Source organism: Tachypleus tridentatus, chromosome 4 (genome assembly GCF_004210375.1).
Source record: "Tachypleus tridentatus isolate NWPU-2018 chromosome 4, ASM421037v1, whole genome shotgun sequence".
Classification (NCBI taxonomy): Eukaryota; Metazoa; Arthropoda; class Merostomata; order Xiphosura; family Limulidae; genus Tachypleus; species Tachypleus tridentatus.
Window position 1 is genome coordinate 26,607,895 of NC_134828.1, and position 23,907 is coordinate 26,631,801.

The 23,907-nt window shown below is 37.0% G+C and overlaps 1 pseudogene across 1 annotated transcript in view; it reads right to left on the minus strand.

Annotated features, from left to right (window-relative positions):
- Positions 1 to 23,600, minus strand: part of LOC143248729 (kinesin-like protein KIF21A) — an 86,597-nt pseudogene extending 62,997 nt beyond the window's left edge. Inside the window, exon 1 of the transcript XR_013027160.1 lies at positions 23,407 to 23,600. The product of XR_013027160.1 is annotated as a kinesin-like protein KIF21A (transcript). The remainder of the gene's footprint in view (positions 1 to 23,406) is intronic.
- Between the last annotated feature and the right edge of the window lie 307 nt (positions 23,601 to 23,907).

The following is a 23,907-nucleotide window of genomic DNA, read 5'->3' on the forward strand; positions in this document are numbered from 1 at the left end:
GCTACATTATGCATTCATCAACCAGTTTTTATCATGCACAGAAATCTATTTCTACTGACGACTAATCAATAGTGAGAGACCCGTAAATGTTAGGACACAAGTCGAGGAAGTGCCATCAAATGTGGACTTTCAATCCATTAACCAAACAGGGTCTACAACAAAGACATTTCCAGGTTGAAGATGTAGGTGCATTTAAAAGAACAGGAGTGGGCAAGGTAGCTATGTTCTTATCGCATAAAAGAAATAAATACTGTAGACCGTAAAACGACTACATAATATAACGAAAAGCTCCCAAGTTGTTGTTATTTTTCAATATTAAATTTATATTTACGAGAGTTTATTTAGACAATTTCGGCTCAGTAGAAGTAACAGTAGGTCTAGTGAAACAAGACACTGCAGGTTATTTATAGCACAATGAGATTTCTAGCAATGGCTTTTAAGATTGGCAACAGTCTCCATGTTTTGAGTAAAGGTTCTGATATTAAACGTATTCCATGGAAAACAGGAAGTCGTAACCTCTGGTTTTCCATCGTTTAAAAATCTCATTGCACGAATATCGTTCCCCTGGTTCTATAGTGTTTAACATTGTCATTAAACAAATGTCTTTCCTGTGGTTCTCCAGTGTTACCAACGTCATTATACGAATGTCTTTCCTCTAGCTGTACGTTGTTTAACTGTGTCATTATACTAATATCCATTCTTTAGTTTCACATTTGTTTAACAATCTCGGTATAAGAATATCCTTCCTCTGGTATTTTACTGTTTAACAATCTACATAAAATAGATGCAAATGTAACTAGAAACGTTCAACACACTTTCACTTTAATTCTTGTGTAAAAACACCAAAACAGGGACCTCAGTGATCCAGAAAATGCTTTTAAATACAACCAGAAATGCTGAATACACTATTTGTCTTTTTCTTTGAAATGATAGCTATTGATCATGACATACAAATATCGCTATCAAACATGGCGTCCTTGGCCCAACGGCTTGCACCTGTAGCGACATGAACATTATACTGGATACGCATGTTGTTTTCATACACGTTGTATGATTAGAGGAGCACAATGGGTTTACATGTAGAAAATGCTACAATATTGTTTCAACAAGCGTTAAGAAGGTGCTAAAGTTGCTTCAGGAAGCGTTGTTTAGAAAACAGTGCTACAACAAGTTTTAAACTCGACGGTAGAGTCAGTTGAATAGTCCAATTGCATAGTGGAAGTTGGCACACCTTAAGTTGGTAATCAGCACGACAGGAGAGTGAAGACACACCCGACTCGTAATCCGATGGTCGCGGGTTCGAATCCTCGTCGCACCAAACATGTTCGCCCTTTTAGCCGTGAGGACGTTATAATGTTACGATCAATCCCATTATTCGTTGGTAAAAAAGAGTAGCCTAAGAGTTGGAGGTGCGTGGTAACAATTAGCTGCCTACCTTGTAGTCTTACGCTGCTGAATTAGTGACGGCTAGCGCAGATAGCCTTCGTGTATATTTATGCAAAATTAAAAAAACAAGTTGGTAATTATTGTATTAATAGATAAAAGTCAATTGGTAACACTCCCTGTTGTCTGTTTTGTTTTGTTTTTTACCTTATAATGGTCGTGGCACTGTTTACGAGATTACAGTGTGTTAACTTATTTCATAAAAAGCTGATACTTTCATAACAATAGGTTTGAGACACGGTAATGAACACGCGAATATATTAATTGTTATACACCATACACCCAATGCAACAATCGATAGAACGCCCCAAGCGCTGGCACGTACACGTCCTAAATCACTGTAAATCACTGTTCGTTAATTTAGGTCATGATAGTTTTGAATACACAATGAATACAGTTCTCCGTACAAACCTTTCTATGACAATCACACACAACCATGGAAAAGAAAAGCACAGAAATCCTGGATAACATTCGTATATTATTAGTAATTTTACACGTCTTCAATCAAGCTCATTGATTGCGTCGTATGATGTTAAGGAAATAGTGTCCGACATATGAAGAGATTACAGCAATTATACGCGTTTTGTGTAATTTAAAATGCTTACCCAGAGTTCAGATGACGTACTTCTGGTCGTATAGTTTCGGCGTACCGAACTGTAGTAAAATGCATTGTAATTGTTTGTTTTTTTTTAGCTAGAACTAAGCTGTTCTACATGTAATCACTTCTGGTCGTATGGATTTGGTATGCAAAATTGTCATATAGTAAGGTACATTGCAATTATTTGAGTATAAGCTAAGCTGTTCTATATATATTGTATCTGACTTTAATATTATAAATCAGATGGTGCTGACTGAGGGAGACGTGTGTAGTTTTGACTTTGTGTACCTACATAGAAACGAGGGGGAAGTTTGTGTTATTGTATTCCATAACTAAAGTGATTTTTTGTAGTTCATAAATAATGAACATTTTAAAAATACGAGTTCATTAAAAAAAAAAAGTTGGTCCTTATCTTCTTCGAGAGGGTTTGGGCTCTGTGCAGTCTTCAACCAGTAATCTTACATGTGTTGGTTGCCATGTGCTTCCTTTCAGAGACAACTCTCACATTACCACCCACAATTACTAAACACCCAGATTGCATCCCTCCTTGGACAGAACTAAATACCCAAACTAATGCTGGTTGTGTTGTGGACCGGATACCATGTAGTGTCAACAACTACAGGACATATCATCAAGACACTAGACACTATCTATAGTTAACCACAGAATGTATTTCTCAAGATGGCTGGGTATGGGTATTAAAACTTTAATTAAAATAAATTACAGAACAACGTTTCGACCTTCTTATGTCAACTTCAGGTTAACAAAATCAAAGATCTACAGATGCCTTGGCAAAATACTTCTTGGCTTGTAGTCTTTGCTGGTTGATAGCCACGGTTTTACCTGCTGGAAAAAAAAAAAAACAGTTCCGACTGGTATATTTTATTTACTAGTAGCTTCTCTGGTCTCCCTTGACTATTTTTGTGTAGTTTTTTTTTTTTTTACCAGAACTGTCTAACAACAGCCTGAGAATACAGCAGTCCAGTCTTGGACTCGGTTTGCATTTTACCTCAGTAACCTTCAGTCATCCCGGTTTCTCTTATGCTGAGGTTAATGAAGATAAACACCTGACCTGCCCTTCTGGATGCAGATCTCAGCTAACATTCCTGAGTAAGTATCTGCAAATACTAAACATCACGGCAAAGGTCCGATTTCCAGGAGAAGACTCCTTTTTAGATTCGATACTGTCTCAAACAACCATCCTTCCTTAGCAGCAAAATCATCATCTTCTTAGCCCTGACTTAATGAAAATGTCATTTCTTAAGTTAGAAACATTCCCTTAAATTCCTACCGCACAACAGTTCGAGAAGTAAACACATTTGAAAACATACTTCCACAACAGTACCCTGCGGATTTGTTACCAAAGTTTCTCCTTTCTACATTTTAGGTATTTTCAGATAAAATTGGTTTGCACAAGTAATGTTAGATAGGTCCACTTTACATTGCACAAATAATGTTAGATAGGTCCACTTTACATTGGGAGAATGATCAACCTGATAAATGATGAAGTGATACTGAATTTGGTTAAACTGAGTTTGAGCAAAACAATAATAAGAACAGATTAGGAACAATAATACTGATTCTCTGAAGATCTATTCCAAAATGATTTAAACGTAACGATCACTTGCATAATGGAAGACGTTGGATTTAACCATGGCGACTAGCGCTACCAATATGACTGGTCATTCTTATTCAAATACAGAATAGGCTACTGGCTCGACATTATGAATGAAAACTGACAGTATTTCAGACATTCCTGAAGTGGACAGACTATAAAATCTCTACAAAATGACAAAGGTAGAAGTGCAGTTAGAAAAAAAGGCAAATTAACGATGTTTTTTATCTTATCTTCGAAAATCCACAGATTTAAAATATATGAAAACATTTGAAACTCCTATATTCAAACTAAACGGTAGAGCACTTGTGTACATAAATACATGTGCTACACAAGTACGCTCAACACAAGAGGGAGACTGAATGAATCATTATAAGAAATAAGACCTATTAAAACAAATTGGATTAACAAAATGGATTAACAGAAACAAGTATGTAATTTCATTCGTGAAAAATAACCGAAATGAAGGCGAAGACACCAGATCGCGCTGTAAACACCTTGTACGACAACTTTTTTTTTATGGTATTTAAAAACAGAGTGCAACCCCCGTTTCGCCCGCAAATACGTATCTAAACGAGTGACTCCAGAAATTTATATCAACATTAATCACAGTCAAAACCATCACATACCAAAAGCCTTTGTCAAAATACTTTGGGTTCTATGTTTTGAAACATTTAATAGAAACCCCCAAGAAAAGATAGCCATTAGGTGACAATTTTTTATAGGATCTACACAGGCCATACTCCAAATAACTCAACAAGCCCAGCCTAGAGCACCAGTTGTTTTCATGACGCAATATTCCTTCACCCACTAGAATATGGTACGATTACAAATATACACATTAAATCGTTTTAATATGCATTGCTTCAAGAGACTTATCAACAACGTAGTCTTTAAGAATAAGTGACATGAAGTATTCGTACCTTCTGCTAAGAGTCCAGAATCGAACCAACTAACACGAAAATATTTACGACAGAAGAGCGTAACAAAGGAGTCAAAGATTCATATGTAAAAACGTAGGTTTGGGTTAAGAAAACTTTATCACACAAGTTAAAAAATCACGAAACCATATACTGCTGCATACCATATATTCCCCACATCAGCAGAAAAATAACCAACATTTGGCAAAAACTAATTACAAAATATGACATTCCAGTTAATACTAAATTTATTCAAAAGCCAGACACAAAACTAAGGTCTATACTATGTAAAAACTATACTGACAAACACCACACCAACATTATTTATAAAACACAATGTGATAACTGCCACGACTTCTATATTGGAGAAACAAGTAGAAAAATGGAAACCAGATTCTAATAACACAAGTCACCTTCACACGACTACAAATCAAATAACCACAACATAACCAAAAAAAATACCCAAATAAAGAAGTAAACATAAACAAACGCAAAATTAAAGAAGCCTTACTTATACAACAACACAAGGGAACACCTTTATACCTATATTAATAAATATAATCAAACATCTAAGCACGCCCTCTACATTCCTACACTCAGTTACATAACCTCCTTCAAACAACTATCTGTGGTCAACTATCGGTCAGTTACCTCTTTTTCTTTATGAACCTGACCATAACCAAAGAAAGTCGAAACGTTGTTCGATCCTCTATATAAAAACATTTTCTCAACTCAAACCAGCCGTTTTTACATATATATATTTTTCTCTAGAAGTGGATTTTCTCGTTATCACTGAGTCAAAGATTCGTTTCTTACTGGCAACAGTCAATTAGAAGTCAGTACATTTCGTTTATCATAACGATATATTCTGAAATGGTTTCTTTCGTGACAACATATTCCGAGCGACGCGTTTCAAGTGTTTACTTTAACATCTTTTTTATACTTCTAATAAAAGTTTATTTTGTCTTCGTTGTGATCACCGTACACGTTACGTCTAACAAACTTAACACTTTGTATCTTTTCAAACCTGTAAAACCTAGCTACGAGCCCGTTTTACACCTCGCACCGCTTCACATGTGTAAAACCTAACTACAAACACACTTCACACCTATAAAACAATAATGAACCCACTTTTCACCTCGCACCTCTTCACATGTGTAAAACCTAACTACAAACACACTTCACACCTATAAAACAATAATGAACCCACTTTTCACCTCGCACCTCTTCACATGTGTAAAACCTAACTACAAACACACTTCACACCTATAAAACAATAATAAACCCACTTTTCACCTCGCACCGCTTCACATGTGTAAAACCTAACTACAAACACTTCACACCTATAAAACAATAATAAACCCACTTTTTCACCTTTTCACCTGTCTAACTACCGCTTCACATGTGTAAAACCTAACTACAAACACACTTCACACCTATAAAACAATAATAAACCCACTTTTCACCTCGCACCTCTTCACATGTGTAAAACCTAACTACAAACACACTTCACACCTATAAAACAATAATAAACCCACTTTTCACTCTCTCAAACACCTCTTCACATGTGTAAAACCTAACTACAAACACACTTCACACCTATAAAACAATAATAAACCCACTTTTCACCTCGCACCTCTTCACATGTGTAAAACCTAACTACAAACACACTTCACACCTATAATGACAACCGCTTCACATAAACCCACTTTTTCACAAAACCTGACTACAAACTTCGCACCTATAAAACAATAATGAACCACTTTCGCCTCGCACCGCTTCACATGTGTAAAACCTAACTACAAACAAACTTCACATATAAAACAATAATAAACCCACTTTTCACCTCGCACCGCTTCACATGTGTAAAACCCTTACAAACACACTTCACACCTATAAAACAATAATGAACCCACTTTCGCCCACTTTACAAACCTCGCACCTAATCGCATAAAACCTAACTACAAACACACTTCACACCTATAAAACAATAATGAACCCACTTTTCACTCGCACCTCTTCACCCTAACTACAAACACACTTCACACCTATAAAACAATAATAAACCCACTTTTCACCTCGCACCGCTTCACATGTGTAAAACCTAACTACAAACACACTTCACACCTATAAAACAATAATGAACCCACTTTTCACCTCGCACCGCTTCACATGTGTAAAACCTGACTACAAACACACTTCACACCTATAAATGAATTCCCACTTTCACCTATAAAAAACCTGATAATGGACCACACCTACTAATTTCACCTCGCACCGCTTCACATGTGTAAAACCTAACTACAAACACACTTCACACCTATAAAACAATAATGGACCCACTTTTCACCTCGCACCGCTTCACATGTGTAAAACCTAACTACAAACACACTTCACACCTATAAAACAATAATGAACCCACTTTTCACCTCGCACCGCTTCACATGTGTAAAACCTAACTACAAACACACTTCACACCTATAAAACAATAATAAACCCACTTTTCACCTCGCACCTCTTCACATGTGTAAAACCTAACTACAAACACACTTCACACTGGGCCCACTTTTCACCTATAAAACAATTCACACCTATAAACAATAATAAACCCACTTTTCACCTCGCACCGCTTCACCCTCGCCCACTTTCACCTTCACATGTGTAAAACCTAACTACAAACACACTTCACACCTATAAAACAATAATTCACAACCCACTTTTCACCTCGCACCTCGCAACCGCTTCACATGTGTAAAACCTAACTACAAACACACTTCACACCTATAAACCAATAATGAACCCACTTTTACACCTCGCGCACCGCTTCACATGTGTAAAACCTAACTACAAACACACTTCACACCTATAAAACAATAATGAACCCACTTTTCACCTCGCACCGCTTCACATGTGTAAAACCTAACTACAAACACACTTCACACCTATAAAACAATAATGAACCCACTTTTCACCTCGCACCGCTTCACATGTGTAAAACCTAACTACAAACACACTTCACACCTATAAAACAATAATGAACCCACTTTTCACCTCGCACCGCTTCACATGTGTAAAACCTAACTACAAACACACTTCACACCTATAAAACAATAATAAACCCACTTTTCACCTCGCACCGCTTCACACCAGTAGAACGTGTGTGTGTGTGTGTGTGTGTGTGTGTGTGTGTGTGTGTGTGTGTGTGTGTGATTATAGCAAAGCCACATTGGGCTATCTGCTGAACCCGTCGAGGGGAATCGAACCCCTGATTTAAGCGTTGTAAATCCGAAGACTTACCGCTGTGCTAGCAGAGGACTCAGTGGAACGTAACTACAAACAAACGCTTTTTCCGATGTTCATCGGTTTAAGTTTTGTGTCGAACTGAGTGAAGTAAGATCAGCATGAACTACTGGATAGTATCGAAACGTGAAGGGTGTCAGTTACTGACAGTTTTGTCATCTAATTATTTATCAACTTATTATACAGGGAAATGGTAAAAGTTTAGTCATAACAGAAAACCGTTCAAGGAAGTTATAAACCAAAATTTGTTTGAATTACGAGTACAGAAACTGTCGATTTAAAGAATGAAAACTCATCAATCGCGTCTGTAAAAGAAAGGCCGTAATTTTGGTGTTTTTTAATCGAAATTTTTAGGAAATAACATTGTATGTATCGCACTAAAACTGACGTTCCACCTTCCAATTCCTACATTTTAATTTCTAACCAATCACAGCACAGAGTTACTGCGTCACGGTCGCCCAACACATTACGCCTAATTATCGATTGTCTATTTCTTAAACAGTCTCTCCATCTAAGGAAGTTGCGGTTCTAACGAGGAGCACCCAGACCCACGTACAACTCCACCGGGTGCATGACCTGCAGTGGTTGGAAGAGTACAACATACAGCTACTCTCTGCCGAAGTCTACAGTTTATATGGTGAACCAGAGATGACATTCGTGAAACCTTTTATGTTTAATAAAATGACAAACACGTGAATTCATCGTGAGCATCATGACACAAAGATCAGGACTATGAAGTTAAATTATTCACGAAAATGCAACATTCTAGTACAACACAGTTTTTATCTACAAATATAAATGTTGGAGGTATCCCACACTCTACAAAATTTAAAATTATAAAACGGCTGAAATGGAATAGAAAATATGCAAAAGTTAAAAACGACAATTCACCCTCGCGTTTTCAGCAGTGGGGACGTTAAAACGTTCGGTCAATACTACTATTAGTTGGCAAAAACTTAACATATCACTTAGAATTAGGTATCCCATATGTATTTAAAAAATGTTTCTACACGAAAAACACGATACTAATAATAATTCAAGCGAAAAGTGACTTTCCGCCATGAAACTGTTTGCGAGTGTCTATAATAAACGTAAAAATAATTGTAAAACAGCACTAACTGCTGCAGATAGTTTATTCGTTAGCATGGCCCTGAACATAGAAGTGAAACCCGTGTTCTTTATTAGTATTCAAGTCCTGTTTCTTGCATAACGTTTTAGTATTTTGCAGTTCGTAAAAAAGGGTGAAAGAAGGCTGACCAAACAGCGACAAAGACAAGAGAGCGTGTTGTCAATACGTAACGTCACAATATCTTGTAACGTCCGGATTAACCAAACACAGGGTCCAACATTTATCATATGTTTTTTAAACTACAACTTGTATCAATAGCAAACTTCGTTACAAAAAACATCTATGTGAAAATTGGCATGTTAAAAACAATAAACACAAATGTTAAGCAACCAAAATCAGAAGGCATTGCACTGAGCATGCGCATTATCGAATAGAGGGCTTAATGAAATTTGTCAGCCAATTTTGTTTTCTTTTTATAAATGCTGAAATAAATAATGAAACTATCTTAGTAGATTACAAATGTTTAAAATGTCTATAGACTGATTTTTGCCTATGTCAATTCAATTTCATTTTACTGGATGGGCAAAATAAAGACATGAACAAAGAACACTGGCCGTTTTTTTTATACAAGTTCCCTTATAACATGGACTTCGTACACAATATAAATATGTATATTATGAACTTTCAGTTCAATTTCTAAACACGCTAGATGTCATGATAAATATCTTTCAGCTAACCAGAAAGTATGTTTCTCCTATACTATACACTGTTGGAAGATGTCCATGAAAGATAGATGAATACTATTGCGGTGCACGTGCACATCCTATGAAATTGTGCTACGTGATCGTGTCAATTGTTGTACACGTGTTCCACATTTTTAGGTAACATTTACTGACGTATACGTGCGACAGGATTTTCGAACTTTTTACAACTACGAGGAAAGGCGTTCTCCATCTAAGTTTCAGATTCATAATAAAGTACTAGAACACCTCTATATAACTCTTAAAACAAATATGGCAGTGAAAGGTAAACTTTTCTGGTGCAGCTTCCCATCTGCGGCAAACTTATAAACAAGTCTTAGCGACACTGAAAGTTTGCCCTACTTTTCATTCAAGGTGAAATATAATTTTATTCCGATCAGGTGTTTCATACCTTCAAGCACGACCTTAAGGTCATCAGCATGTGTCGTATTTCAGACCTGGTATTGGAGGAAGGACACCATTGGCACTAGATATAGTTAGTAGCCGAAGATTGGTTGACATTCTTATACATACTTTACTCGGAGCGATATAAAACCCTAAACTCTACCACAGAAACAAACAAACTTACCATTAAAAAACGGTACAGTATACGACGCTAACATGCTTAACATTAAACACTGGTACAGTTTATGACGTATGCTGATGCGACATCTAAATACGAATTATAAATCTCAGTTCATATTTCGCGGCCAAAATATTTCTACGGAAACGAATGCATGCACATCAATACGTATAGTCACGTCAGAGCTTTCACGTTTATGACACGTTCTTAATCGGCCCTTAATGATCTGTACATTACAGAAGAACCTACTGTACACAAAATCAAATTAATAGCAGTTCCAAGAATGACGTAAATCATCCCAACCCTCCCTGAGGAGATCGCGCTCGATTCACTGCGTAGAACAATGACGTAACTATTAAACCTGCCTCGAGCACACGAGTCAGTGCGTGATTATTTGGTCTTTATCCTACAGGTATAATTCTAACGGGAAGGAGAGACACAAACAGGCAATCACACCTACTTTTTCTCTTCCGTCATACTAAAAATATGAAATTTGTTAAGTCAGTGTTTGTAGAAATTCGCACAGGGCTACTCCAGAATTAAGACCTCAATTTTACCTATAAACTAGCTAGAGTACCCGTCCTTTGAACGGGTGAAATAAAAATTCGTTTATAACGAAATATGGCTATTTGGGTTCCTATTCATTTTTATTTCTTAACATAATAAACATTAAAAGTGCAATAACAATAGATAAAGGTATCAGTAGAGAAAAGAGAAACATTGTTTTTAACAATGGTTACATAGTACATTTTAATACTCAGAGGATACTGGTAGTTTTTGTTTGAGTTGTTGTTTTGCAAACTTAGATATGAAATTGCATAAGGGAATCTACTCCCATGACCTTCCGCGTGTCATCCTGTATACCAGTGTCAAGTTTGGTACCGAGTGATCCAGAAATGTGGTAACGTACAAGGAACAAATATCCATATGAATTGCCTTTTATTTATATAGATTTACGCTTAAAACTAGAAAAAGCTTCGTTAAGTTATAAAACAAAGGATAAACTAGACGTACAATATTTGTAGTAAAATTATTTGACCACTGAAACACTGTTAGGGGGGAGGATTTAGACGGAACCGAATCCTCAACCTCCTGCATATGATGTGTGCCATACGAGCCAAATTTGACTCAAAGAAATGTTCACGTACGCAGCATTATTAAATTAAATACTATATCTATATGACAAAGTTGTGTGTTTTAAATAGATAAACAATTTAAAAAATAGTGTTGTATTACGCAGTTGGTTTTGAATGGTATGTTTTGAAATATCGCACATATCTACGAGAGACATCTAAGCTAGCAGTCCTTAATTTAAAAAGGACTGAATATAGGGAATGCAGCTAGTTAATACAACCCACCGCCAACTTACTGAGCTACTCTTTTACCAACGAATAGTAGGACTGACCGTCACTTATAACGCTCCCACCTAAGTGTCACACAGACCACGCACTGGTGCATCAGTCCCAGATAAAAAAAAAAAATGATGAGTTACAAAACTGAACAATGCATATCCTAGCCAGGATAACTTCCTCTTTCCAATCCTTACAAAAAATAGACGACCAAGGTCCAATGGAATGTTTTATCTGGAAAAGCTTGTTATCCCGTTGGTCACTCCAAGTCGATTGCTAACTGGCGCAAAGCCGAGCCTTAAATACAGGGCTGTAATCCATGTATGGAATAGGCACAGCAGTGACAGCACCAGGGCAGAAGGACTTAGCAAATACCAACGTGACCTGGTATCCAGAAAATAACTGGACAGAAGTAGATGATAGAGATATGGACCAGTTGAATATCGACAAGAATAGGGTGAGAATCAACGTGAGGTGATTCCATGGATAGTAGAGAGCTAAGCGAGTTGGTATAAACAGTACAGTTCGTGTACTGCATAGTTTCTATGTGATCCAGGGCAAGAGAAATGGCGTTCAGTAAACACAGACACTGTAGAGGGAGATTCTGTGTGCAACCACTGAATCACAACAAACCATGGCAGAGCCCACAGAGTTGCCTGATTTTGGACCATCCATACAAATGGGAATGGAAGGATGGTTCGAAAAATGTTCGACAAATAGAAGACAGTACTTCCTATCAGAAGTATCCACCCTTATAAATGACTCAAAGAAAGGTCTCACTTGGGGATAATAAGAAGCTATGGTGGGATCCAAGGACAGAGCCAATTCAGCCCACTGAGCCTCGATACGAAAGCCAAAAAGGAACATTGGGGAACTGTCTATTCTGAAAAATAATGGCTCACTAGCGAAGGAAAACTCAACCCAACGTGGGATGCTGTGGTAAGGTCTTGAAGCATACAGTAAAGACAGAGGTATAGAGGAGGTTCCTGAGACTCAGTGGAGAAGTGCAGAGAGCCACAGTGCAAAGCCAAAGCCCAGATGGTGAACAGAGTCCACCATTTTGAAAGCCAAGGTTCTGGCAGAGCCACAGACCAGACCCACAGCCCAGTTTCGATCAAATGAGAACAAGATAGGTATTGAGCATATAAAACATCGATCCGCTTCCCAAGAGATGGAGGAGAGAACATGGAGGATGTTCAGTGCCCTTGTACACTTGACATTTAGCAGCGTGATGTGTGGAATGAAAGTCAGCTAATGGTCAAATAAAACCCCAAAAACTTTGCTTCAGAGACCACAGGAAGCTCAACTTCACCAAAATGGAGTTTGGGAACAGGGTAAATACCCTGTTGGTGGTAAAAGTGCATGCAAACGGTTTTAGTGAGAGAAAAGGTAAAATTATTTGCTGTGGTCCATTTCAGTAAGTGACTAAGGGCACTCCGTAGCTATCACTCAATAAACCTCATGCTCGACGACCGTCACGAGATGTGGAAGTTGTCGACAGAGAGTCCTTTTGCAACTGTAGGCGTTAATGACATTAATCTTTATAATGAAAAGTGTGACACTCAAGACACAGGCCCTGAGGGCTCAAAGTCCCTGGGTGGAAAGAATAGGAAAGCGTTGAAGCCACACGGACTTGGAATCGCCAGTCAATTAAATATTTTTCGATTAAAATGGACAAATGGCCATGCAACCCATATCAGTGGATGTCCCGCAAAATGCCATACCTTCACGAAGTATCATAAGCTCTTTTCAAGGTAAACAGAAACAAGATGTTGTCTCTTGAGAAAGGCTTCCCTGACTGATGTTAAGTAATATCATGTGGTCTACTGTGGGGTGCTGTCAAGACCCACTCTAGGTAGGCGAGAGGAGATTGTTTAATATGAAGAACTAAACAAGATAAGCATTAACCATCCTCTCTAAGATCTCACACAGAGAGCTCAAAGCAACTGGACAGAAGTTAGAAAGAATCTTGGGATCCCTCCCAGCCATGGAAAAAGGGCGGACAATAGCCCAGCACCAAGCATCAGAAAAAGCATTCTCCTGTTAAATCCAGTTAAAAACAACCAGGAGAGTAACAAGAGAGGCAGGAGAGAGAGAGATGATTCAGCATCTCGTAGTGAATATCATCAGGTCTGACTGATGTTCTGCCAGACAGATGAAGAGCAAACTTGAGTTCCACCAGCAAAAAAGGATGATTATAGTAATAGAAATGATCAACCTGAAAGGAAAGAGGCGATTGCTCTGCCATTTGGCAGGCAGGATTCCACCACAAATGAGGATACTGTGGAAAATACAATACAGTCAGTCACTGCTGCCAAGCAGTCATCTATCAATGGCTTACAGATGATGACAGGATCAATTTCTGAGAGAGCAACATAAGAGAACCAGTTGAGTGCATACAACTTCCACCAAGACACACGGGTCAAATGGCATCGACTATTGCCAGTCTCTCTCAAAATTATAGGAAAATAATCACTACTCCGTGGGATACTATAAACCCTAAAAAGTAAGAGAAATGTGAAGGGAAAAGACAGTGAGATAAATAGCAATAAAAGAGTTACTAGGTGCATGAAAATAAGTATAATAACCAGTATCGAAGACAGAAAGGTTGCGAGCTAAGAGCATATGCTCTAGGAACAACCCCTCCCATCAATATGAGTCACATCTCAGAGAGGATTATGTCTATTAAAATCCCCCAGAATTAAAAATGGAGACGGTAACTGTTCAATAAAGGCATCAAGGTCTGACTGGTCAGAAATCTCTTCAGGAGACAAGTAGAGAGAACAAATAGTGAGGGTACAACCCAAGAAAATCCAAATGGCTATAGCTTTTAAGGGTGTATCGAGTGGCAAAGACAAGGCAGGCATATGCTTATTGACCAACTTGTGCCACCCCTCCATCACAGAAGTTGTCATTTCTGCACAAATAAAACCACCAAAGGGTAAATGCATCAGCAGGTTTCAGAAATGTTTCCTGTAATGAGACATACAGGACAGTAAAAATCAATCAAATCCTTAATGTCATCTATATTCGAACAAAAACCTGACAGTTCCATTGTATTAAAGTTGCCGTTTTTCTTTATGTGGAGAAGAATGGGGTAGAGAGCACTTCTGTTTTCAACCACATCTTTTTTTCTTTACTGGATGGAAGTCTATCGACCTCTATGGATTCTGCCCTGGGTCAAGTAGGCAGGTCTCTGTCTGTAAACAAAGATTCCATCAACTGTGGACGTGAACAGATAATCTTTTTCATTTCGGGGCTGGAGAAGAAGATGGACTCGAGGAAACGCCCGAACCCGAAGCCAAAAATAGTGGTCCCAGGAAGCCACTTGAAAGAGTGGCAGGGACAGAGATTGAAATAGACATAAACTCGTCAACTCTTAACCACAGAGGGCAAAAAAACTCTTCAAATGTTTTGCAAACGACTTTGCTGGAGTCATGAAGAGATCTGTCTGCACTTCCACTGTGGCAGTGGAATGGAATGCATCAGCATATGTCCAAGACAGAGTGGAGGATGATAACGTTCGAGCCTCTGGGTATTAGATATTGTCTATAGTCTTCAAGGATTGCATCTCTTTCTCCTCCACCCACTTATAGCAACAACTAGAGCAGTGGTGCACAAACCTTTGAGTCAGGGGTCACAAACAGACTTCTCGCAAATATTGGGGGCCACAAAAAAGAAGATTAAAATCGTCCCACAGATGTTTCACACAAAATGGACATCACATTTAAGAGCGCACAAATAACAATTACAACAAAGAGTTTGCACATTATTCTAAGAAATGTTATGAAACGTCAACTGTCACAAAGTCAGTGTGATTGATAGTGCTGCATGTCATCTACAAGCTTAGAAATGTCTGGTTTGATGTTGAAAGACGCAAGACTGCTTCTAGATGATCATCAGTCAGCTGATTGTGAGTGTTGTTTTTGTTCATTTTCATATGCGAGAAAGCCTGTTCACAGCAGTACGTGCTGCCAAACATGTTGGTGTGGACAAGTGAGTTCTCTTTCAGATCAGCAAATGTATCAGGCAACGTTTTGTAGAAGTCAAGCAAACTGTTTTCTCGGTAAATAGCACGCAGTTCATCAGATGCCTAGAGATCAGTAAGTTCTAGCTGATATTCTGCTGACAAATCATCCACTGACACACTGAACAGATCAGTAAAAATTTTCATCAACAATCTGCAATGGTCAAAGTCATGAAACCGTGAGTTGAAGGATTGAATCAAGGTATCTAGCTTCCCAACATAAACCTCTGTGTCAATGTCCTGATTCTTCTGTAGCTGTGACTGAAAAGTGGGAAAGTGCACGAAGTTGGCTGATGCTGCTTGCTGCCAGAACAACTGCAACTTTGTCCTGGAAGGTGAGATGTGATTTGCAAGCTGACAGACAAGCTGATTTTTGCCCCTGCAAACTTCAGATTATTCAAGTGTTGTGTCATGTCGACCAGAAAGGTCAAATCAGTTTGCCATGCTGGATCAGTCATGAAAATCACTTCTGTGTCTTTGTTCTTGCTTCTGAGGAATTCTATCACCTCATCAATCAACTCCCAGAATATTCTGAGCATCTGTGCTCGACTCAGCCAGCATACTTCAGTGATACACAAGGTCACCATATTCTGAATCAATTTCTTCAAGAAGACTTCAAAACTGACGGTGATTGAGCCATCGTGATTTAATGAAATTAATGGTTTTCGTCACTAATGCCATCAGTGCCTGAAAACCAAATTCTTTACTGCACAGGTTCTGTTGGTGAATAATACAGTGCAACTTCACCAACTGTCTGTTCTGCTTTCCTCGATGCTTCATCAACAGTGCTACCAGCCTGCTACTTTCTCCAGTCATGGCTGCTGCTCCATCAGTTATCACACTTACCAGTTTCGTGAAATCCAATGAAACACTACTACACAGTCGTACTGTCTCCTCGAATAGAACAGACCCAGTTGTCTGACCCTTCATAGAACCCATGCCGATTAGTTCCTCTGTGATATCAAACGATGACGACACACCATGAACAAAAACTAGTAGCTGTGCTGTTGAACTGATGTCAGTCGACTCGTGCTGCCAAAGAGAAGTAGACAAAGTTGGCTGCTTTGTCACGTCTGCTGAGAGGTGTGAAAGTCTTCGTTGAACTGTCATACGATTCAAAGCCACCGTCTGTAGCTTGTGAACTGCTTCTGGACACTTTTCCGATGCAGTAATCATACATTGCTTGACAAAATCACCATCAGTGAACGGTCAGCCAGATTTCGCTATCATCAACAAAATGTCGTAACTCACCTCACATGCTGCACTTAAATCTGGTTTGAGAAAACGTTCTGCTGGTGATTCAGTGACCGCCAGAGAGATTCAATTCAAGCTGTTCGTTCATTACTGACAACGTTGTGGAAAGCTTTATGCTTCGACTCATAATGACGCTTTATATTAGATACCTTCGCCACTGCTACTGTCGAATGACACAGCAGACAAATCACGTTCTTCTGTCGTTGAACAAAACAGTATTGCACAGTCCAATCATCATGAAACTGCCAGTTTCGTCTTCAACTTTTCTTTTGCGATTAGCTGCCATTTTTGTTACGAAATAATATCAAAATAGGGCTCATAAGTAGATCTGGAAGAACAATTGGAGCGCGTGAGATTTCGTAATTACGGAAATATTACGTCATTGCGCCAATGATTAAATGCCTACACATCAACGAGATTTGCTTATTACATTTTCTTTATTGCTCGACACAAATATGAACCATCCAGTATCTAATTTAATGTATATTCTTCAATAGCGCTTAATCTTCGCGCAGGCGCGAACTCCATGTTGGACTTTCCCGTTGGACATCGCGGGACGGACTTTGTGCACCACTGAACTAGAGTAAGTGGGATTTAGGCCACTACAGTTAACAGTATGGTTCCAGTTCACACTCGCAAGCATCGTGGTCTTTGCTATCCCAATGAGCATACCTTAAAGAACCACGACATGACGTCTTCGAGTGACCAAACCGCTAACATCTGAAAGAACATCACAGCAACGCGAGGATTTTGTGAGCAATATACATAAACATCAGCATCAGACAATGTTCACAACACCTGTTGAGAACGTCCAACACTGGTATTTGGTAGACCCCAGCTCAAGTGGGCCAGCCAATTGACCCTGGGGGCTACCCCAAAGCCGCACGTCTACAGGAATTCAAGGCCAAAGTATTGTGCTAGGACTGGACCTCTTAACCACCAGCATCCTCTCCTCCCTTTCACTGGTCGCCACGCACATCAAACACGTGAGTGGATATTCATATCCCAGAGAAAGTAAACTGAAATTACGGAACCTTCTCTGGGAGGTCCCCTCACCACATACAGGAATCCACCTCGAGAGGCATACGAAACGTATTAAATCTTTAGGCCCAAGATTACTTTGGGAAGTTTTATTTAGAAGTACATAAGTAACTTAATTTTTCCTTACGTGTTTGTTTATGTTACTGAAGTAACTGCCTTGAAAGTTAATGTCATAAACGTCGCAGGTTTACACTCGTATATACAACAATGCACGCTAAATACTGTGCACTTTTGCACTCTTATAAACGTAAAAGTACTACTGTACAATTAAACAAAAGGAATATCGCGTTTACATGTGAGCTAGCACGCATACACGCACGGACTACGTGTTACACAGATTTCCAATCTTAGTGCTATCTGATGACCATTACATGCAAACTGGCTAATGTCTCAAGATATTGTAGTTGTTTTGAAAACAAAATAATTAAAATTTAAACATAAGGTATTTTACTTCAGCTACGATCAAGTAAATATTCATGAAATATGTGATGTTGCAGTTTCCACGAGGAAGACAATCATTAAACACAAATATTTCCTTTTATTTGCACAGGTAACCTAATTAAATCTCTGGGTTCCTACTATGTAAATTTTCCCAGACAAACAAGGATGATCTTTTTTAACCAAGATGACAGAAATTGATAATTATGGCGGAAACTCAACTACGTGCACCAGGTTTCATACGGAAAAAGCAATACGCCCAAACTACACAGAAACAGTACATTAGATGGGTGTACGGATGTAGAAAAATATTGCATATATTTATTCTTTATTAATAAGTAAACTAACTTATGTACATCTGTTGGAACTAAAGAACCAAGTTTGGGTTTGAGAATCACCCGGAGCCTACCGTTCGACTCTTGGATGGATAAGTGAACCTTCTAAAATGTTCGGTTTTCCAAACAATTTTCGTCAGATTAGAAGCGACTACCATTAAAATTATGCAGCTTCATGGTCCCCTACTGTTCTTATTCACTTCCTCCCTTAATATTTTATTTAATACAATTTGTACAGCCTTTTCTTGTACTATCTGTTTTAGTCTCCAAGCTGGTTTCAAAACCCATGACGATCAGAAACCACTTAAGTAAAAATGTATTCTAAAGACGATTGGTGTGGGTATTAAAACTATTTTAATTAAAGTTCAGAACAACGTTTCAACTTTCTCAAGTCATCTTCAGGTTAAAGTTTATAAAATACGTGATTTCATAACCATAGTGTAACCTTACTGTCTTTCAAGTACATTTTTTAGTGGCCCGACATGACCAAGCGTGTTAAGGCGTGCGACTCGTAATCTGAGGGTCGCGGGTTCGCATCCCCATCGCGCCATACATGCTCGCCCTTTCAGCCGTGGGGGCGTTATAAATGTGACGGTCAATCCCACTATTCGTTGGTAAAAGAGTAGCCCAAAAGTTGGCAGTGGGTGGTGATGACTAGCTGCCTTCCCTCTAGTCTTACACTGCTAAATTAGGGAAGGATAGCACAGATAGCCCTCGAGTAGCTTTGTGCGAAATTCAAAAAAGAAAAGAAACATTTTTAACGTTATTTTCAAACTATTTTACAAACCAATCACAAGCCCTACCGATACGTTCTATTATAGTGTGCCATTTTTCTTAGCTGTCCACAAATTATTTTTATATTCTCATTTTCGCAGTTTCAATTTTTTTTAACAGAGCATCTTCAACTGAACTATTTTTTAATCTCTTTGCATCTTCTTCAGCAAAGGTATTTCAATTTGTTTTTGTTTTTTTTCATTCAAACCAATATTGTCTGGTCAGACATTCTCATTAGTGGATATAAATTATATTAATACAAAATCCAATATTACAATATATATATAAAAATAACAAACAATGCAAGTGTAACAGCAATCATACAGTTCAAATTAATAATTTTAACACAAACTTCATCCCACAATCATAACCTCTTCATAAACAATGCTTACAGTTTATTTTTCATCTACCAACAAACAAAAATGTTGAGAAGATTCCCCTCCTTGGACATCCTACATCTCATTGACCATAAGAAAAGCATGACTGTTTGAGAAACAATCCAGCAACTTTCACACTTTGACCTTGAATCCAGTTACAATAGAATATTCAACATTGTCTAAAACATCAACCTCCCCATTGGTGTTGAGATTTACTCAATAGGCAGAGAGTAATTAACCAACAGGATTTACAAAATATAAATAGGGTTAAGTTCAATTTGAACAAATTAGGACATTCTCCATAGTTCATAGTACTTGCATACAAATTTTGGTTGAGGTTGTCCCAACAGGTTTTGAAGAGTTAGGGTACAAAACAAACATACATTTCATTTATATATTCATAGAATATTAATACACAACAGTGAAGTAAAATAAATCAATCAAAATGAAGGATTGCCTTCAAAAAAGCAAATTCAAACCTCTAACTAACAAGATTTTCTAATAAATAAAAAATAATAAAATGTGTATGTATATTTGCAGTAAGAAACAATAAATATCCAAATAAATTTTACTGTTTACTCTTTTATAAACACAAATTTTAAATGAAATGGGGCAAGTATGACAAACTCAAAATAGGCTTAAATGTTTCACATTCGTATTTCCACAAAGATTTCATGTACTATGATCTTTTTTAGAAAACCTAAACACAGTAAATGAACTTGACTACATAACTTTATTATATTCTAAATTGACAAACAAGTGTGCTCTGTGGTAGACTACATGGTCCAGCATCTGACAAACAAGAGCACTGTACACTGATATTTCATTATGATTTTTTTTGTGACATTACGTATTCTACAACTATATTTGTTTGTATGGACTTGCATATGTGCTACTATTTTTGTTTTGATGTACTTGAACACAAGTGACAAACACAGCAGGTTTAAAAAGCTGTTAAACAAGTTTTTCCTGTAGAGAATGATTTAATCTCAATAAGTACAATAATAACTGATGGCAGTCTTACATGTTACGATCAGCACCACTTCCACATAAAAACAAACTCAGCAGTAACTGCTCCACTTAAATACTTGCATGTGAACCACTGAAGGTCAATGAGGCTACTTGTTATTCAAAGATTTTATTTCCACTGCTCATACATTGTTTATGTGGCAACAATCCAACTTATTATATTAAGCCACAACAGCCAAATCCATTTCACCATTACACTGATATCACTAGGAGATTTATAATGCACAGAATTACTCTGCTATTTTTGTTATACATTTTGCACACATATCTATACTTGACTTTGAATAATACATGAACTCAAAGATCAGTATGGTTATAATACACAAAGTGGTCTAGAACAAACTAATTCCATCCATCAGCCACAAACTTGAACATACATCTTCATTATACATACACATAGGGATTTGTTAGACACACAACCTTTCACTGAATTTAACAAAAAACTGTTTTGATACACTGCAGGTATGTAAAAATAAAGTTTTTCAAAAACTGTCAGTGACACTCATGAAGAATTGAGCTGTTTTTCTAAATATACAGGTTAGTTTTATCCAGACCTGAGAGCAGGCAAGTTCTTGATTTACAGCAAACTTTTTTTTTCGATCCAGAATTCAGCTTACTATTCAGTTTACTTCAATATAATGTAAAAGCTATAAACAACCTAACCAAATACAGAATCCACAATGAGATCAATACTAAACAAATTATAACTTGGACTTCTTAAAAATTAAACAGTAAAATGAACTACAGAAGACAGACATGTTTTACAGAGTACACTGTAGGGGAGTTTATATGTTAAAGTTTGTTGTCAGTTTAATGTGCATGTTCATAATGTCACACTTGTGCAGTTATAATACATTTATGAACATAGCTCTTCAATCCAATGTCCTCTTTAGATTTACCTTTTGTCAATTTACAAAACTGAAGGTACGCTCATGTCATAACTTCTAACATAATGGTTATAAAAAATCATAATAAACTTTATAGTAAGAAACTGTGTTCCTGATGTGATAAAACTTTAGCACTTAACTTGTAAAATAAGATTTATAATAAAGCACTAAAATAGTTCCTAAATGAACTTCACAGATTTAATGTTTTAGGCTTAACTTAATCCATCTGTATACTACCTGACTGAGCCATACCTAGACAGTACTTAAGCCACCAACAGAGACTGAATACTGGAAGGTCACTTTGTTAAGCCCAAATACATTATAGCTTCAAGAGAAATGAGGAATGTGACAATATTATTTGCTCAAAGCACATGTAACCTTTTCACAGTGAATATCCTATCTATAAAAAATAAAACTTGCTTTCTAATGATTTACCATCTATAGTATGCTTCTTCCAATTATAATCAATTACAGTGTCTGTAATGTTATAGAGTATTGGTTTACAACTCAGAACAAGTACACAAACTAAGAATTCCAATATTCATAACTTCTATCTAACAGCAGTTAAAAAAAAAAAAGACATCACTTGTAAAGTTAACATGAAATTAAAGCATAACAAGAAGGTATTGAGGCATGCAAAATTGAGATCTTTAAAACTAATTATAGCATGTCTTTAAATTAATGTCTCTCTCTGTATATGTGTATGTGTGAGAGTTCAAATAACTTCCAGGTAAGTTTGTTTAATGTTTTCTCATTTACAAAATTTGAAAGCAAGAACACAAGTATTAAATAGCCTGTATAGACTTGTTCTATCTACAAGTAGGTATCATACAATCCCATGACTATGTTCTACCTTCTGTATTCAGTTACAGGAAGTTGATGTAGTAAAAACAGAAGGGATCATGTAATCTCATGACCATGTTTCTGAAGTCAGAAAACTTTATTCCAGTATATTCATTGGTGTTCTGGGCCAAAATAATGAAATCTATAACATAGCAACAGGATGAAACTTAATAATCACAGAGTTTAACCCAATATTATGCTTCATTATTATTTGCAATATTTACTCAATGCTCTCTCTGTCCAAGTTTGTTTTGTTTGTTTTTTCTACATTACATTTACAGAAAATAAAACGAGGGCTTGGAAAAATATACAAAAACAAGTTAGCGATGACGTCGGTTTTTAAACATAGTTACACATTAAAAAATATTTTCATGCACTTTCTTAAGCCTTTATATTTTTTTATTTATTAAAGAGAAGATTATCATACTTATTACACACGGTAAAAATAACCATAAAAACTAGTAATTTATCCAAGCTTTCTAGATCTATACAATTACTACTTTTCCTTATAAACAATTTTTAAATACCATATTTCAAATTATTTCTTGCCACAAAGTAATATAACTTTCATAACTCTTGTTTTCATTCAGTTTGCACAAAACAGCAAGCAGTAACACAGGTTTAGTATACGAATCGTAGAATACGTAAATAAAAGCTAGGCTGCTTGGCGCCCAGAAAAAAAAAAAAACAAAAAATACACGATATATTTTCGGTTATACCTTTATGGTAAGAGATTCGAAATGCAACTAAAGAAAAACTGAGAGAATGAATTACATTCACTTACCGAACTGCAACTCTAACACTTGTATCGTCGGCCATATTTCACTATCTCTCAAATATTAGAATGACACGACACAGGTGTTTTACTTATCACGTTTCTATTTCGAACTAACCCAACGACAACCATTCTACCTTACAATCACCATTTGCTACAACCAACAACATACCCACGTTTCTACCTAACAAGTTTCTGCATTTACGCTATATAACCTTCGTCTCACATGCCAAGGGAAGGAATAGATCACGTGACTTTCTTTTATGTCAATATTATAACTAGTCTGTTTTGTTCCAAAATAATTTTTAATGTAAAAGTTCTTACAATTTTTATGACAAAATCTAAAGAATACGAAGTAAGTCAATACGCAAAGTAATAAAATGCAATTTAGGATTAAAACTGTTTGATAGTATAAGAGCTTAATGCCATCTATTGTTATAATGATTAACTAACCTTAAAGGTTAAGTGAAAAAGACTTTAGACGACATTGAACACAAAATGTATTGGCAG